The 18,984-nt window shown below is 36.2% G+C and overlaps 1 protein-coding gene across 9 annotated transcripts in view; it reads left to right on the top strand.

The window, feature by feature from the left end:
* Positions 1-18,984, top strand: part of SLC16A7 (solute carrier family 16 member 7) — a 169,352-nt gene that overhangs the window by 63,889 nt on the left and 86,479 nt on the right. The window contains exon 1 of one of the 9 annotated variants that reach the window (XM_010358593.2): positions 6,473-6,544. The exons of 7 other annotated variants lie outside the window; for them this stretch is intronic. The gene's annotated coding sequence lies outside the window, so the exon portion shown is untranslated. One more of the 9 variants, XM_030939803.1, reaches the window with a different exon arrangement.

Below are 18,984 nucleotides of genomic sequence, written 5' to 3'. Positions count from 1 at the left end.
CATCTCATTTACCTGGATAACGCTAAAAATCGCAGAAAATTAGGAGGGGCTTTCCCCAAGGCACTCAACTATGTGGAAATAGGTGCATCTTTGGGTAGCCTTGGAGAGCTGTTTGGACACGGAAGCTACAAAGGATATCACTGTTTCTTCCCTATGTTTTCACTTGAATCCAGCAGTTAACAGAAGGGTAGCAGAGAAAAATAGGAACTATTTGACCAAAAAGAATCACTGCAATGAGTTAGTGGAAGGTTTCAAGTGAATTATGTGCCGAATACCTTGCCATGCCTTCTATGCCTTTCTGTGCCTTTCTACCTTGAAACTGTATCAATAAATCAGTACAGAGGTAAGCTGAGCATGCCCAGCTGTTAATATATCCTCCCTAATATTCCAGTAAGCCTCTCACTGTGTCCTCATTTCTTTTACATAGACTATGGATTGTGTGGGTTGGTATAAATGCTAACAATCAAATAATTAGGCTTTTTCTTTCATGTTGAGTTGGCCAGATTTACATATTTGGCAGTATCTTAAACTTAGGAAAATTTTTAAATGTTCAGTCTTCTTCATTCATAACATGGTTCAGAAATAATGAATTGAGAGTTTCTCAAATAATCAGTCAAATGTGGTAATGTGTCTATAAAAATATGGTTAAAATGAGTATAAATGGTTTTAGATACAGGGAAACATTTCTGTGATACTGTCTTGATAATTAAAATCTTAACATTACTTAACAGCTTTATGATGTGACAGCAGATGCCTAGAGTAGGTAGTTTTATTATTTTGGCTCATACCTTTAGCTTATGTGAATGTATGTGGTGATCAATTAAATTATGCAAGATTTTATAATATATGACATTGCTAATACTACTTTATAACTCTATTTTAGCTTTGACAATTCTGGTTTTAAAATATGCACACACAAACACACACACACACACTCACACACACATATATAGCCTCCCACCATGGGAAAGTGAATATTTAAAAAATGTTCTTAATTTATTTAGCAGGTATGAGTGCATTTTTCTTACATGCATATATTGTGCAGTGGTAAAATCTGGGCTTTTAGTGTGCCCATAACTCAGGTGGTGAACATTGTATCCAATAGGTAATTTCTCAACCCTCATCCTCCTCCTAGCTTCCCACCTTTTGTAGCCTCCAATGTCTATTATTACAGCGAGTGACTATTTGAGAAAAGAAAAGCCGCCTTATTTATCCCAGCATCCCTCCTGTACATAATATAATGGGTTTTGTGGCTAGCTACTCACTATATGTTGGTTACATTATTTAATTAAACACAAGGAAAAAATATATTCAGCTAGTCCCTTTGATTCATCTCTTTAATTCTTAAAATTGATGCTGAACTGGAGAATATTGCTTGGATATATGGTCACATGGGTTTTCTCATTTGAACTTATCATGAAAACTTAGGCTTTCCCTTGTATGGGAAGAACCTGCTCTAGTAAAATTATCATACAGTGTAGACCAGATCAGAATCTATCTCCTCTGTAGGAAGGCATATCTGGAAAAGGGAGAGCCCAGAATATTGCTGCATCAAGCTTGCTTATTTTTTTCTTGAAAATTCAGCTATCAAATGTGGAGTGGATTGAAGTGTTATTTTAACAGTAGTGTCTGCATTAGGAAATATGAGGCCAGTATGTAGGTGAGAAGCCTGGGGGTTAGAGAGGTTAGATAATTTTTTCAAGATGAGAAGTAGAGTATAGGTTTTACCCAACTCTTCTAATACTAAATCAAGGTGCTTTCTTGTCGTTGTTTTATTTTGTGGTTTTTGTTTTTGCTTTTGCTGCTTCTTTTTAAGAGCCCTTTAAATAATCCTTTTTTAAAAAGAATCCTTTAGATTTTTTTTTAAAACATCTTTTTTTAAAAGAATTTTATGCTGCATCATAGTAGTAATAACTGGTGCTCCCGGAGGAATGAAGTTTAGTGAACAGGCTGAGGTCTGTCACAGTCCCAGTCCAGGGCAAAAGAGGTCCATGGCCTCCATCTGCTGCTGAGGAGAACACCAAGAAAGTCTAGTCCCCGTGGGGAACCCAGAGGGTAATAAAAGCATTGAAGCCATGGGACTTTAACTTCTAGGGCATGGTTATGGCTTCTATAAACTGTCTTTGCCATGTAATTTTACATTGCTTTTTAAATTGTTATATTCTGACATCATCATATGGAGGTTTTATACTTTTATTTAAAATAGCTTAAAATCCCAGTCTGGACAACATAGCCAGACCTTGTCTCTACAAAAAATTTTTAAAAATTATCCAGAGGTAGTGGCATGTATCTGTAGTCCCACCTACTGAGGAGGCTGAAGCAGGCTAGTTTAAGCCCAGGAGTTCAAGGCTGCAGTGAGCTTTGATTGCCACTGCACTCCATCCTGCGTGAAAGAGTGAGACCCTGTCACAAAATTGAAAAATACAATAAAATAAACTATGATAAAAATCCTAACATAACAACAAAAGGTTACCTTAAGTTTTATTTAAGATGTAAATTTGTTTCGAGGTGTGGAAAGATCTCATACTCTGTGAGATATGACTGAGACAGTAGATTTAATGTTGTCTTAAACTTCATTTATTTATATCTGGTTAATGACTAATGCCTTTGTAGTGTTTTTAAAACCAGGAGAAATAATGACTTCTTATTTTACAAATGGCAGTAAAAAGTCAAAGCATATTAAGATACCTATTCTAGTATAATTGGCAATAGCAATAGAGAGAAACTACATACCCAATCATATTATGTTTTATAACATATTCTCTGGCATTCCTATGTGGAGGAGAAGTGGTTGGGTGGTTGGGTGGGTGGAAGATGCTTGTGGTATGTGGGAAGGGGAGGGGATATTGACCAGTTTTGAGTAGGAGCATGTTGTTGTCTGCATTTGTGTTAGATGTACAATTTAGGCAAAGATTTGGGGTTTTGAGTAGAGAGTTTGAAGGCTGGGATAACACTTGGAAGGCTACTAAATTTGTTAGTGCCTGTGGGAATTAGGGAAGGAAGATAGATTTAACTTCTTCTCCAAGTAGAATTTACAAGGATTGGCAACTTTGGTTTCATTTTAGAGAAGAGGAGACATTTTTGCTGACTCTGAGACTTTGAGCTGAGTGGCAGAATGTTAGTGCATTTAATAGAAAGCTGTGGGACCACAGTGCAAGCTGAGAGTGATGGTGGGGAGCTAAGTGGAACCCAAGGTCCTGAGCTAGAAGGATATTTTTAAAGCACTCTCTCTCTGAACTTGTTTCCTCTATTGGCTAAATACAGTAGTATCTTCTATTGAATGGATAATAGCTAAGAAAGTAAGGGTCTTAAATGTACCATGTACTCAAATCACCTTTCCAATAATTCTTTTCCATTAGTGAGCTCCTGTTGTCAGCAAGAAGGGGGAATCCATTAAGGTGGTAGAATACATGCATATTTAGGACCACCCTCCCCCAATTAGATTTTTCTAGGATGTATTAAAACTTTAAAGGAATTATTCCGTGAAAGCAAATTTGACTGATGGCATCTTTCTCTTATGCTTATCAAGGTTAAAAATGATTTCTTTTTACATTATAACTCTGAGAGATAATTAATGTGGATTGTTTTCTTCTGCTGTAAGCTAACTTTTAGCTCCATTGTAATTCTAGAATTTAGAAAATAGAAGCACTGTTAGTACTACTCAGTGAAAGTTAGGATTATGATACTGTTTCCAGGAAAATAATAGAAAAAAAAATTGTATCCAGATGAGAAAAGAAATGTGTTATATTATTTCCATTATGTTTGTGAGACCTTTGGTTTTTGTGTTTTCTGATGAATTTACTGCTGTTTTCCATTCACAATATATATGTGAGCTTTCTGTTCTTTAGAATTTCTTGCACTTTTTATTCAGATGAAAAACTTGGATTTTGCACATTAATTCAGTTTTACTCCTTAGTTACAATGCGAAAAACATCATAATCTCACAAGGGAAATGTGTAAAATGCTTCGTGAAACTTGGGAATAATATTATAAATAAATCTATTGCCAAGAACTTATTGTCATGTTTTAAACACAGAATTAATAACCTGTTCCAAGGGCACACAGGCTATTTATCAAGGTTTTCTCCTAAGACTATCTGCGTTTCCTCTCTCTCCTATCCTCATATTATTGAAGAATTTTGGAAACCGGAAATTAAAAAAAAAATCTCGCATGATCCTATTTTTGGAGTTACTTTTGAGAATTTATAACCTTGGCAAAAGTTAGTCACCTTCAGCCATTCTCTCCCCAGGGCTCCTGGTGAACAGGTCTGTTTTGCATTTGGCTTTTCTTTTCTCAAAGGTGTATGTAGAAACCACACTGTCTGTGTTTATCTCACATCTCACAGAATTTAGTTGCCCAACTTTAGTAACATGATTTCTCTGTGCTTTAAGTTATGTTCTGATAAAAAAAGGTAAGTCAAATTGTTGAAGGTGTTACTGTGATTACAAAGGTGACTAAAGTTAATGTTAAAGTCAGTTCGTTCTATTTGCTATTTGTTTTACACCAGCAAACATTAACCCATAATTTGCTGCTTTAGGTGAATTTTAATTTTTTATATATTTGCTTAAAATGTTTATTTAACATATTAAAGTAATATGGTAGAAGAAAAATCTTATGTGAAGAAAGATGAATTCTACATTTAGAAAGGAAATATGTAATTTATAATTTGAACTCTTTAAACTTTTCGAACATGCATACTAGACTTAACAGACCCTGGTTTTTATCAGTGGATAGTATTTTTTGAGGATTTTATATTGTAATGACAGTAAGCAAAATAATACAAAATAAGTACAAAATACGTTTTTCAAACTCCCGTCAATTTTGTTCTTTATAAATCTTATCAAACTATTTTCTTGATAACATAATGTTTACATATCAAATGTATATCTTTCTATTTCTCTTCTTATTTAACTTTAGAATATTTTGTAATAATACTAACTAGAACAATTAGCTATACATATGGGAGCCTTTTAAAATTATTATTCTTGATGTAATAAATAGCATATTAACTGAATAATGATGATAATTTCTGTACATAAAATTGTTTTATATTATCAATATAAAAACGTAGTTGATAAAGCAAACAATATTATTGAAATTTTATTCTTTTACCCTTTTTAAAAAAGAAACTACTTTGAGGTATATGTACAGGGTACAAAATGAAGTTATTCATTGGTTAATCACTTATATTACATTTTAATAATTTTACCCCAAATAAATGTATTGAACACTCACTAGCCACTAAGCACCTTGTTTCATTGGGACAAAGAAGCATTTGAAGAGTTCTCAGTAAATATATAGACTGCTTTTGATTGTCAGATGTACTGTATAATTGTGAAATCCATAGTACAATTTGTTCACTGTGTTAAAATCTCAGTTTATGTCTAATTTTGTACTAGGTAAAATTTCTTTATGCTTTTATTTCATTTTAGTTTTTAAGCTTAAGTTTTCAGTAGAAATGATAGAAACATACCACATATTTTGTAAAAGCCTTTAGTTTATTTGGTTAAATAAATTAGATAAAATTTCTAGAAGTTATTTATGTTATTACCTGGTTATTATTATTTAATAATTATACACATTTAGAAATGTAGCCTTCCCAAATCTTTGGGAAGCATATTTTACAAGTGGCAACTGCTTAGTGCTTAGATCTAAATAATTACATCTTTCACAAAGGAAATCAGATATTTCTCATCCACTGATAGAGGGAGTCTGGCATGCTGTTTGATAGAGAGGAACGTGGGCCTCAAATCTAGACAATCTAGAGTCGGAATCCAGGACCCAATATTTCACAGCTATATGAAATAAATAATCAAAACTCTGAGCTTCGGTGTCCCCATAGAAAAATATTTATCATAATGTCTATCATGTATCATTTAGAGAATGGAGTAATAGGTATAAATTATTTGGCAAAATGGTTACCTAGAATATGAGAAGCATTTAATAAATCACAACACTGCGTTTTTCCAAAGGTTCTTGTAGTTTCTTCAAATACAGAGATGGTACTAATGATCTATCACCAGATTTACCCTCACATGGGGCTGGGGACTCTTTGGGACAGAGAACATGCATTTACAGAATTGCTGACCATGTAGGGAGTGTTCTGTGTGATCAGGAAACAGATTAAACTGACTGGCCCACAAGAGATGCAACACTTTGACCCTGGCCTCTTTATTATTGTTCGTAACTTACAAAGTTACCTAGTCTCAGACTCAGTGAAGAGTCACTCAACTATTAATTTATATAGTACAGCATTTTTGCAATATGCTTTATGCATATTAAATCACATGATGGAAAATGTGCTTGAAAATGTGGCTACATCAGTACAACACATGAGAAGGTTAAATTTAGCAGTTCACATTGCCAGACTTGGCCACCTTCTTTGACCCATGATATAATTTAAGCCAAGCTTACTTTAGACTCTGAAAAGTATCAACTAATTGTGCATGTCAAAGCAGGTTCTTGAAAAAGAGAAAGAACTAACTTTCCCCTATTTGAGAGAAGAGAGAGGGAAGGGCAAAGCAGAGTCTCTGGAGATATGTGTGTAAGTTTGCTTGTGGCTAAAAGTTAATGATCAGTTGCCTCTGTTCTTAGCCCTGAGCCGGGAGAAAAGTGTCAAACGTGGGTTCTCTCTCTATTCAGGTAACTTTAAAAATGATACAAATCGTATTCATGTTAATTGTAGTTTAGATTATAGAGGTGATTTTTTTTTCCTTTAGTATCATGTGATTTCATGCTCTATATTGGAATAACAATGAGAAACTTTATATATGCTGGCTAATGTAAAAATATTTTATTTTTGAAGTATTCCAAGTTAGGGCTAAGCAGAGATTCTGTATTGTATTAGATGGGAAGATAATTTTTACATGTTTTTATGAAACTATCAATTGTGGTTCTTAATCCTACTGGCTGAAAGATGTATTAATCATAATTATTTAAAATAATGTACATTATATAGTGTGCCAAGTCTTGGCTAGTAAGAAAAATTACAAAATTTTTTAACATTGACATTCTGAAAATAAGACTAAATCTTTAATCACTAAAATTATTTGTATTTCATATTATAATGCCAAAAGTAACCTATTTTTCCTATTCTAAATCATTACATTTTATAACTATGTGTGGGTACTTTGTTGAAAAAAATAGTAAAGATAAATTGATTTTTATTATAGGACTTAGGTAATTTCATTCCAAAACATTTGGGATAGTATTACTACTTCTGATTTAGATACACACCAAAGCCATGCTGACAGGTTCATAATTTCATATATTCTCAGATGCTGATGAGCAATGATTTTATTTTTTTATTCCTCCATTCAGGAGGTTTCAAGGTATGGACAGCAGGCCAGACCAGCACCTGGCCTGTATCAGTGAGACAGACTTTCTTATCTCCCATCTTGTGTGGAGTACTTAGAGCCCCCTCTACCATGCAGAGCATGAACTTCTGCTTCGTTGACTACTTGCAGTCCCATATTCCAGCAGGCTCTATGTTGTGTTTTCCAGTGTTGTGTTGGAAAGCCATGCTGTGTTTTCCCTCTGTTTCTGGGCAATGGAGATGCTTCTTCTTGTTGATATTGTTGTTATTATCACCATTTAGGATAGATATTTAATTTGTTTTTTGCTTTTCAGATTTTTTTATCATCATGTGCTTGCAGCAGAGAGGTTACATTCATATGTGAATTTACAGCAACATGTTGATTCTTTGGCTGACTTTGGACTAAAAGTGGATAGCAAATTATCAAATATAAAGTGCATCGCAGTTCTGTATTGCCTATTGCAATTAGATATGCATTGAATTCTAATTGTGTGGGTTGCAAACATGACATTCTTATATAATAATCAAAGAGCTTATTTGTGTTCTTACCTGGGTGGAAGGCTGTGCCATCTCTCTATCAAGATAGTTCTGTAAGCGTACTTTATAGTAGTCCAAGGACTTTAATTCAAATGCAGTTTTGGATCTAGTCAGCTGCTTGACCGGAGCTTTAACAAAGCCATAGAATTCTGCACTCTAAAGCATAAAAGAGTTGACTTTGACTCAGGATATTTTGTAGGCTAAAGTCTCATTTCCATCACTTCTATGATAAAATAACTTACAAGGTTCTTATGATATTTATAATTTTGAGCAGTATATTAAACATGTCAGAATGATTTTGCCACGTAATATTTCCACGTATAATGAAGCTAACCTCTTGAACAAAACTTTGAGCATTTTATATCTGAGTGTAGAAGAACATTTGCTGAAATTGATGAATTGGTTTTGGCATAATAAATATTGAGCTGTTGTTTTTGACAATAATTGGCAAATAGATTCAGTTATTTCTTGAAGTTGATTCTAAAATATACTAGTAAGAATATGTCATAACAAAGAATAAGTGCTGAAATTGAGACTCCCATGATGTTGAACAAAATTAAGCCCTAGCTCAGTAAGGTAGGACACTGTGTTACTTATAGATTAGACAAGTTGTCAGAGAATATTTTTTTTTGTTTTTTTGGGTTTTTTTGTCCACAAGTAACCTCTAGTAATTTTTGTTAGCAATAAAGTATTTACCTGAGCATTTAATTAGTACACTTTCTTCTCTTTTGTGTAGCCTAACATCATAGAAGGAGTGAAAAACTGTCTCATATAACCCAAAGGACATTAACAAAGATGAATAAAATATTGCAATATTCATTTCTTACCCATAACACTGAACTTAATATTGAAACAGGTTTATAAAGATGACACTGCATGTTTAATTCTGTGTATCAGTTCTTCAAATGTCTTAAGTTTCTATTGATCTTTGCTGTGCTACTTGTTGGAACATCATTGGTTATCTAACTGGAAGAAGGCATTTGTTTATCTGTTAGTTCTCCAAGGATATCCTCATCTCTCTTGAGAAGAATTTTTGCAAATATTCTTTTGGATTTTTTTACTCTTTCCTTGTCACTTGATGAAATCACGCTCATCATTCAAGGCTCAACCAACCAAAATACCTTTATGATCTCAGTCTGGTTTAGTTATGCTGCCTTATACAATAGTTATTACCTTAGAGCAGTTTTTCCCAACTAGATTTTGATGGGAAAATTATTCCCTAATGACCTAAGCCTTACACCTGATTTATCCATTTTATGTGTTAACTTTTCTCTTTTGCATTATGTTGCATAATATTTATGTAATATCAGAAGAACTAAGAAAATAGCCACTAAGACAATTTTCCATTTTTAGGGATTCAGATAATTCTAGCTGAAAAGCTGCCATAGAGTGTTATATTCTAGAAAAGCTGCCATAGAGTATTATATTCTTTTTTCCTTGTTATTATTTCTAAAAGGATTATATACTCCATGAAGGCATAGACTATATCGTGTTTCCTCTTTATACCTGTAGTGCTAGCACACTGGACTTCTGCCAATAGGAGTTGTTTGATAAATATTTGTGAATTAAATGATAGAAAGAGGCTTTCTTCTTCTCGCAAAACTTTGTTGATAGAACTGTTTAAGGTGACAGGTAATCCATATCACTGGGTCCAAAGAGCTTAGATTACACATGAACTAGTGCTGATATTTGAAAGGGCCAGTCAGGTGGGGAAAGCAGAGGAAATCTGAACTGTGCTGATATTTTTTGTCAGCCCACCAATGTTATATGTATAGGTAGTAGGCCTGTTTAGGTTAAGTCAAAATTCTCTACAGTGTTACCACCTCTCTAAAGTAAGAGGTGCTAGGAAGAAGGTGCAGAAAAGAGGAGCAGCTTGGCAGAAATAAGGCAGGAGATCTATGTTCCAATAAAAAGGGCTAAAATTTAGGCAACGATTTCAGTCCTTTGGGAACTGGAGTGAAAACCAACAGTCAAGATAGAAGTCATGCTACAGAGATAGGAGTACATTTGGGAATGCTGTTACTCATGTGATATTCTGATATCCCAGATCACAGTGGATACAATGGGACAGAAGATAGATCAAATTCAAACATGCTAGAGGGTTTAGGACTCCTAAAATGCTAAGACTCAGTTACAGTTGTCTCATAAAGTGGTAGATCTGATCCTCAGCTCTCAGATCATCTTACCCATAACTAAGCGAGTCTGGGTCAACAAGGGCAATGATGGAACAAGGCCGTATGCCAGTCATTAATCAGCAGACTAGTTTGTTTCTTCATAGCATGGTGATGACAAGGGTCCCAAGACATCCTTAAGATCTAGCAAGAGAGGAAAGGCTCAAATGCACAAACAGTTTCAAATATCTACTTATTTCATATTTTCATATTTCTTATTGTCTTATTCACTGGTCATAGTGTTATGGGCTGAGTCTTTGTATACTCCCAGAATACCCAGTGTAATTGAATTTGGAGATGGTGCCTTTGGGAGGTAATTAAGTCATGATGGTAGCATCTTGGTCTGATGAAATCAGTGTCCTTATGAGGCAACAGAGAACTTGATCTCTCTCACTGTTTTCTTGGATGGAGGAAGGCTAAGTGAGCACACAGCAAAAGAGCCCTCAACCTCACCTGACCATGTGGCACTCAGATATCAGACTTGCAGCCTCCGGAAGTGTAATAAAACAAATTTCCATTGTTGAAGCCACCACTGTATTTTGTTACGGCAGCCAGGGCAGACTGGCATACACAGCAGATCACATGTTTAAGCCTCAAAGTAAAGGTAAAAGGAAAATGTTAAAAGAGGAAGATACAGAGAGGGGAAGCATTTGTGGCCTGTTTTGTAATCAACCATAATTTTGCCACAGTCTGAAAAAAATATAATGCATGATGTAATAAAATCTGTGTAGGGATTACAAATTAATGAACTATGCTTCTTTTTATATAAAAAAATTTAAATGAACACTTTTAGAAAAAAAATGACCTGGGTCAGATGTTCTGATGTTATTTAGCACTTCCACGTTCCACATCATGCACTTACATATTAAGTATACTTCAGGACTATTATGTGTTTACTAGTTGTGTAGCTATTGCAAATTCCCCAGTTATATATAAACCAAATGACTAAATATTTCTTTAAATCTTTCTTCACATAATCTGTTCAAAAATTAAATTTTTTATTTCATTGCCAATTGACCTTCAGGCAAACTGTCAAGAAATTTATGAGGGTAACAGCTTGAATATGTGTACCCAAGTGTCTCTTGGGTAAAATATGACTTATGGCTTTCTTGCTCCTGAAATGATTAAGTCTCAAAACCTGAAGTTGACAGCAGAGTCATTGTACAGATTGATGTTCTCAATGACTAACATTTGACAGAATTTGCTTCTGATTTATCATGCTTCTAGGTAAAAACAATTTACTTCATTTTTTAGTATTTTTACTATGTTCTTTCAGTAATTTATATATAAACTTTTATATTGATATATTTGCATTTTGAGTAAACTAATATTTTAAATTGAACTTTTATTTTTTAAAGTACAATTTTTATTTTTTTAAGTATACTGGCATGATTTCTGCTCTTTTCTTTTTTGATGTTAAGTAGTTCCTGATTTTTTTTTAATTGTAGCTAACAGCAAACTATTACTCATATAAAATCTATTTAGTAATAATTGGATTTTTTTTTTACCATTTTTTTCATTCAAGCATGTCAAATGAATGTGAAGAACAATTATAAACAATTAGGTACAACCCCCACCAACAAAGTTTATAATTTCTGGAAAATAGAGAACTAATACATCACTTTTCTCTTACTCCTCAATTACTCTAAATTATTATATATATATATTTTTTAAGAATTAAAGTATGCCACATTAAAGAAGGAAACAAAATGCAAAAAATGGAGGGAGTGTAGATAGTACATAATTCCTTCCTAGAGTATTTTTATCTACTAAGTAGGTAAAGGGACATATTTTTATTTTATGTTTCCTATATAATTTATACTTTCTACCTTATGCAAACGTTACTTAAACTCTTTTGCTAAATGCAAAAGAGTTTAAGTAACGTTTGCATAAGGTAGAAAGCATATTAACATAATTAATATCCAGAGGACTACCATTCAACTGAAGAATTTACTAGAATGTCACTTGAAATGAGTTTATTCCTCTCCTGTTTCATGTGCACTCTGTTTCATACAGAGACAGCTTATTTTATTTTATTTTATTTTTTTATGTTCAAAATGTAATTTGTTTTTATTAATTCCTTTTTTTAAAATTATACTTTAAGTTCTAGGGTACATGTGCATAACGTGCAGGTTTGTTACATATGTATACTTGAGCCATGTTGGTGTGCTGCACCCATCAACTCGTCAGCACCCATCAATTCGTCATTTATATCAGGTATAACTCCCAATGCAATCCCTCTCCCCTCCCCCCTCCCCATGATAGGCCCCGGTGTGTGATGTTCCCCTTCCCGAGTCCAAGTGATCTCATTGTTCAGTTCCCACCTATGAGTGAGAACATGTGGTGTTTGGTTTTCTGTTCTTGTGACAGTTTGCTAAGAATGATGGTTTCCAGCTGCATCCATGTCCCTACAAAGGACGCAAACTCATCCTTTTTTATGGCTGCATAGTATTCCATGGTGTATATGTGCCACATTTTCTTAATCCAGTCGAGACAGCTTATTTTAAACTTTATTATGTTTTAGCCCATTGCTTGTGTGTGTGTGTGTGTGTGTTTTAATGTGGTGCTTAGTGTTTTTTCTTATAATAGAAAGATTTAAGGAATAGTTGTGAATTTTTGATACTTTGAATTTATAATGGAATCTAGGATGAGATCTTGGGAGTGCAGTCTTTTTGTGAACTGCATTTTCCTTTCTAGTAAAAGGACAAAATCAGGGTTTGTGTGTGAAGAGGTTGGTCCAATGCATCATTATTGGGTAGGCCAGAGGCATATTGGAAGGGGTAACACTTAAGCTGGAAAAATTTGAAAATCGAACATTAAAATATTAAAGAGATTTTTTTAAGGAGCTCTGAAACCTTGCATGCAAATGTTTATTAACAAAGCTACTGGTATTTATAGCTTACTCCAAATTGGAACTTATTCCAAACTAAACATGTTATCTTCTTTTACCTAAAACTTATCTCAATAAATAAATGGTTTCAGCAAGCCTTTCAAGTCAAATATCTGTCTCATTCTCAATCCCTCTCTTTTCTTCCACTAGTTTTAGCATCCATCTTCCAAGTACAGTAAGGTTCTAGTTCCGTAATTGCTCTCAAATCTTCCCTCTTGTCTTTCCACAAGGCTACTGTTTTGTCATGGCTTTTCTAGATTACTTGCAGTAGAATCTAATAGTTTGTTGCTATAACCTCTGTCTTCAACTGTTTTCTTTACCCTGTCTCTTAAATGCAAACTAGCCAAATCATTCCCTTACTCAAAAACCTGTAAGTAATTTTGAAAGTTTTAAGAAAAATGTGCTTTGTGCTTTTCTACCCTCACTTGTTTCCAACTACATAGGTCATGGTGCCATGGTGTCCCTTACTTCCAGGACATCCAAATATTATAGGATCCTTGGGTGTCACTTCACCAGCCAGAAACCTCTGTGGCTGGTGGTGCCTTTGCCCAAGTTTTTACTGGAGCCTGATGGGCTCATTCCATCCACTTGGCCTGGCAGGCTGCTCTTGGCTTGCTCTGCTGGCCTGAATCTCACACCTGCCGAGGGTGAGCCAGGTGTGGAGCAGCGAGGGGCATATGAGTGAGCAAGCGTGGGGCTTAGGCACTGCACACAGCCAGTCATGCTGGCTGAGGTCACAGCCCTGGCTCAGGGAACTCCTAGGTCTGGGCTCCCTGAAGGGCCATAGCTCCTCCCTCCCTCTCTCTTCTCTCCTTCTTGTTGCCTGCAACATGGCAGGGAAGGGGTGTGTTTTAGCCCTGTTTGTGTTACAGCTCTTTTAGCCCCACCATTCAGCAGGTCTGAGTTTTTGTCCTGTGTCCAGGAAGAATGAGGTATGTGGACAAATGGAGGGTGAGCAAGGTGAAGAGGAGTTTTATTGAGTAATAGAACAGCTCAGAGGAAACCCGCAGTAGGTAGCTCCTCTCTGCAGCCAGAGTATCCTGATGAGTGTTCAGCTCTTAGCAGAGAGGATACCCTGAAGTGGGTAACTGCTCTCTGCAGCTAGTAGTTCCGATGTCTGCTCAGCTCTCTTCAGAGAGGAGACTCTTCTACACAGGTGGGTTGTCCCATCATCTCTTTGAGTCTAGCTGAGTCCAGGGTTTTTATGGGCTTTGGATGGGAGGAAGTGCCTCCTGATTGGTTCATGGGCAGCCACAGGCGGGCACAGAAAAAGCACCATAATTTCCCATTCTGGTCCTTGGGTCTGACAGCCTGCCACCCAAGCTTTAGGCCTTCCCCAGCTTGAAGGTGGGGTTTCACCTGGAACCCATCCCTTTCTATCCAGGAGTCTGTCTGTCTCCTGAAGCTGTTCATGATGCCCAGGCTGCTTGTGCCAACAGGTGGCTGCAAGCCAGTGCTGAGCTGCCCTCAGCCCCCACTTTGCCTCCCTCCTGTGCTTGTTGATACCCAAAGTCCAGGGGGGCTGAGGTGGCAGGGGGCTGGCATGTCAGTGCTGCCCTGAGTGAAGACACACCCAGCTGGGTTCCAACATTGCACAGGCTTGGCCTCAACTTTGCTCCAAGATCAGAACAGGCACCAGGAATGGAGGGAAGCCAAGCTGTGGGAGCAGGCATTTCTGAGCCTGCAGGCACAGAGGGGCCTTTCTAGGCCCCCCAAGAGTGCACAGATGCCAGTGTCCGCAGTGTGACTTGGGTGGCTGCAGCTGCATCTAGGAAGGTGAGGCTCCTGCCTGCCTCCAGCTCCCAAGAGCACAGGGATGCCTGGGTCCCCAGCCATGGCTCGGTGGCCACAGCTGCTCCCAGGGAGTGCAAGACTTCTGCCTTGCCAAGTCGGAAGGGAGTGGGGCTTTCACCTATTCCTGGCTATTTGGATCCCCAAATGTACCCCTCCCACTGCAGCTGGCATCATGCCAGTGGCCACTATAGAAGGGCCACCACTGCCATCATCAACTGGTATTTTTTTGTTACCTATTTCACCCTACTCCCAATTTCACCCTACCTGAACTCATCCCAGGAGTTAATCCCATTCTTCAAGACAGTTCAAACAGTTCAGTGCAACCTTAACTCTTCTTGTTATAATTTCTTGACTATCATTATCTAGGTTAGGTTATTCTCCTCTTTGCCCCTTAGAAATCTGAACTTACCTGTCTCATGAAGTTTATCATATGATGTCATTATCTACTTTATAATTACCTCCTACCTTTTGTCCTTTTGTAGATCAGAAACTATCTCTTTCATCTTAGGCATCTTTGTATTTCCAATGTGTGGCACAGTCTTTGGCATAAAATGAAATACCAAATAAATATTTGGTGAGTGAATGAATGGATGAATGAATGAATGAATGCTGGAGACACCAAGACATTAAATAGTGTTCTACCTTGATTTCATCATAAGGACAGAATTAGAATTAAGAAAGAAGCATAGTGAGAGTTACCTCTAAGTATAAAAACCCAAGGTAGAAAGTTATTGCCACTAAAATGATCATTTCGGAGACAGGCAGGATCGGTAACTGAAGACCAGCACAGTTAATATTCCATAACTCCAAGCTGTGGAACTTATTCTTGTTAATCATTTTTACAATGCTCATGTGTTTTTCCACAGTAATTAGTAGTAACCTGAAAAATAAAGGCGTTTTCTGCCTGACTTTACTGGCATCACGGAAAAGCAAGTTAGAAAGGCTATCCCGCTTTGTAGTCAAAATGTCCAAGAACAGAACTTTTACAGAGGATAGAGAGGCAAAAGACAGGAAAAGTAGAAACCAGTCCAAGTCTGTGGGATTCATAGCCAAGAAAGAATGAAACAGTGCATCACTGAAGTGGTCCTGAGAGCTTCTAAGACTCTGGGGCCGAACATCACAGAAGATAGAGGACTTTTTCCAATGTAGTGTTTTTAAGATATTATTTAACCAGATTTGAAAAATAACCTTGGAATTTATAGGCATTATGTCTAGTCTTATTTCTTTTAGATTGAAAATGAGTTATTTTGATTGCTATTGTGTTTTGGATTGAGAAGGAGGCAGGTAGGAGAGAAGGAGATTCTTTAGCCTCTACTCTTCAGAATAAGTAAAATGAAAATTTCTCCACCTCTTATGTTCTTGGCCACTCTCTACTTGCAAACTTTTTTTTTTTTTTTTTTTTACCTCTATCCCTGAATGATTAATCTCTATTATAATACTGTATTTATTTTCTTTATATAGAATGCAATCTATAATTATCTTATTTATATTTTTAACTTTCTCATTCCTCTCTTCTCTACTAAAATATGTATTCATGTTTTGTTTAGCCCTGTAGCCACAGTGCCTGACAAATAATAGGCTTTCAATTGATATTTGTTGAACAAATGAATAGATGAACTGATGACTAAAAATGAAGTTAGGTTGATAGTAATAATTGTAGTTCTTCGGACAGTTCACCCTTCGTTTGCCTTTTCTATGACCCTGAATTCTCTGTAAATTCCTCCACCAAATATTTCTGGGAAGCACATGAGCTGAAAGAGAGGTCAAATGAGTTTTTGCCCTACTGCTTTCTCACCATTGCTAATGCCCTCAGTGGAAAGCGCAACAGCGCAACAAAAACACTGCCTATGGAAAGTTCTTGTCCTCTGGTGCTTCCAAAGTAACTGATTCCCAAATACCAAAACTGAGGTGCAGGCAGCAATGGAAAAAATGATCCCTGTTCAAATCCATGCCATACCTGACCATATCTGAATTTTAAAACATCATTGTGTTTAGAGTCTTAAAGTATTTTGTGAAAACAGCTTCTGTAGCATCAGTTCTTAAATCACCTATCCCCTGGAACCTCAGATGTTCCTGCAGACAAGAAAAGTGTATGTACCATGTCATCCATCTTGTTTATTGTTTTACTCCCTCCTGGGCATCCATGCACTGTTCTGTCTGTCTGTAGCCACATTGCAAAGCAAACAAAATTGTCAGTTCATGCAAATAAACTCCTAGAATGGTCATCAGTTCTCTAGCTCTGTAAGCATACAGTTGGGAGTCCCAGCTTTACCTGTGCCAGCAAATGCTGTTTTTTTGTTTGTTTGTTTGTTTGTTTTTTGTTTTTTTTTTTAAATCTAGATACTTCTATGGTTCATTGCAAATATGTTTTTATAGAACTGCTTCAAAAATTGTAGAAAAATTGTTAATATTTTTCCTAACCAAATTATCTCCTATAATAATCTTCCTTTTCATCAGGCAATTCCTACCAGTTAGAGAGATTTAAGCATGGGGAGGAGGATGAAATGAAAAGGAATGAAGAGTAATTCTCACCTTGCAGCTCCTTTCAAGTTTAAATGTTACTGAATGTAGTATTTCGAACAGTGATTCAATTTATACTGTTTATTAATTTCTTATATTTGGATAGGGATCTCACTGTCACTGGTTTCTTTGAGAGGGTCTGCTGTGGGCATATAGGGAACCAATAGCATTCGGGTCATTTTTTCTTAGGCCCCTGGGGAGCATGGCTGGATTCAGTTGAACTCCTCTCAGAATAGGTCTATTTCTATCACCTATAGGGACCAGGTTGGAGCCAATTAGAGTCCTGCAACCCCAAGAATCTCATAATACAGCTTCATTCCCTAAGGTCTTTGAAAATGCATGTTACATGCTGATCCCAAAGGAACCAGGTTAAACTGACCCTAGAAATTCCAAGTAGAATTCTACTGGTCATTAAAAAAACTTTTGCTGAGACTAAAATTTCTTTACCTAGCTGTACTTAGTACTTTGTGAATCCTGTACCTCATTTGTGGAAATACATTTGGCTTTTAAACTAAATCCATTGAGTAGATCTAAACTTTATCATTATCTGCAGATAATGATTCTAGCAGCAATATCTATGTTAGGATTACATGTATAACAAACTACACATTAGGGTTATCATTTTATTTTTAACTGCTAGTTTATGTAATTAAACGTACATAAATTTTAACATCTTAGGGGACAGAAGACTATTATAAAAAATAATTTTATGAATAGTTATAAAAAAATAAAGTTCAGCATATCCTGACATGAAGTTATTTCCTTGGCCTGAGGTCACTTTATTAGATACTATAGTGAATATAAATGATTTATTCACTGTTTATGGTCTCAGGATGCTTACAGTTTAGATTTTCTTGAGGGGAAAAAAAAAAAAAAAAAAAAAAAAAGCTTTGTACATGAAAGTCAGTCTAGGAGTTCTGTATTGTCTAACTAAAACAAATTGTGGCCTCACACAGTAGCTCACACCTGTAATCCCACACTTCGGGAGGCCAAGGTGGGTGGATCACCTGAGGTCAGGAGTTTGAGACTAGCATGACAAACATGGAGAAACCCCGTCTGTACTAAAAATACAAAATTAGCCAGACATTGTGGTGGGCACCTGTAATCCCTGCTACTCAGGAGGCTGAGGCAGGAGAATCACTTGAACCTGGGAGGCGGAGGTTGCGGTGAGCCAAGATCATGCCATTGCATTCTCTCCTGGGCAACCAGAGCAAAACACCATCTAAAAAAAAAAAAAAAAAAAAAAAAAAAAATGCACATTGACATAATGAAGATGTTGAGAAATTGTGAAATAAATATAACATTTAACAGAAAATCTCTCCCATCTACCAATCATTTCCGTGTAATACCTGTCAACATCCTGTGAGACAGGTGTCTTCTGATAGAGTGTTATGCAATTTGAATAAAATATATGAAATTATGAAAAATAGGCAAGAAAAATTTAAGGTAGTCAAACTTTGGTATGCCTTCTATTGAAGATGGAGGAGTGACCCAATCTGAGAATTACTATTGGGAGATCAATCCTGCTAGGATGCGTTGGAGAGAGGCCAGAAGCGGGGAAAGATATAGGAGGCAAGGTTGGGAAACTGAAAGTAAGACAGTCCTTTAGGAGACTATTACAGTTGTCCATGTGTGAGGTGAAAAGCACATGAACCATGATGATCAAGAGAGAAATGAAAAGAAAGATGCATTCCAGAGCTATTAAAGAGGAATTACTTATTAAAGAAAGGACTTGGGGTTTTTCAGCTTAGGAACAG

This window comes from Rhinopithecus roxellana, chromosome 10 (genome assembly GCF_007565055.1).
Source record: "Rhinopithecus roxellana isolate Shanxi Qingling chromosome 10, ASM756505v1, whole genome shotgun sequence".
In the NCBI taxonomy this organism is placed as follows: domain Eukaryota; kingdom Metazoa; phylum Chordata; class Mammalia; order Primates; family Cercopithecidae; genus Rhinopithecus; species Rhinopithecus roxellana.
The sequence above is the reverse complement of the archived record's forward strand: the minus strand, read 5'-3'. Positions and strand labels throughout refer to the sequence as shown.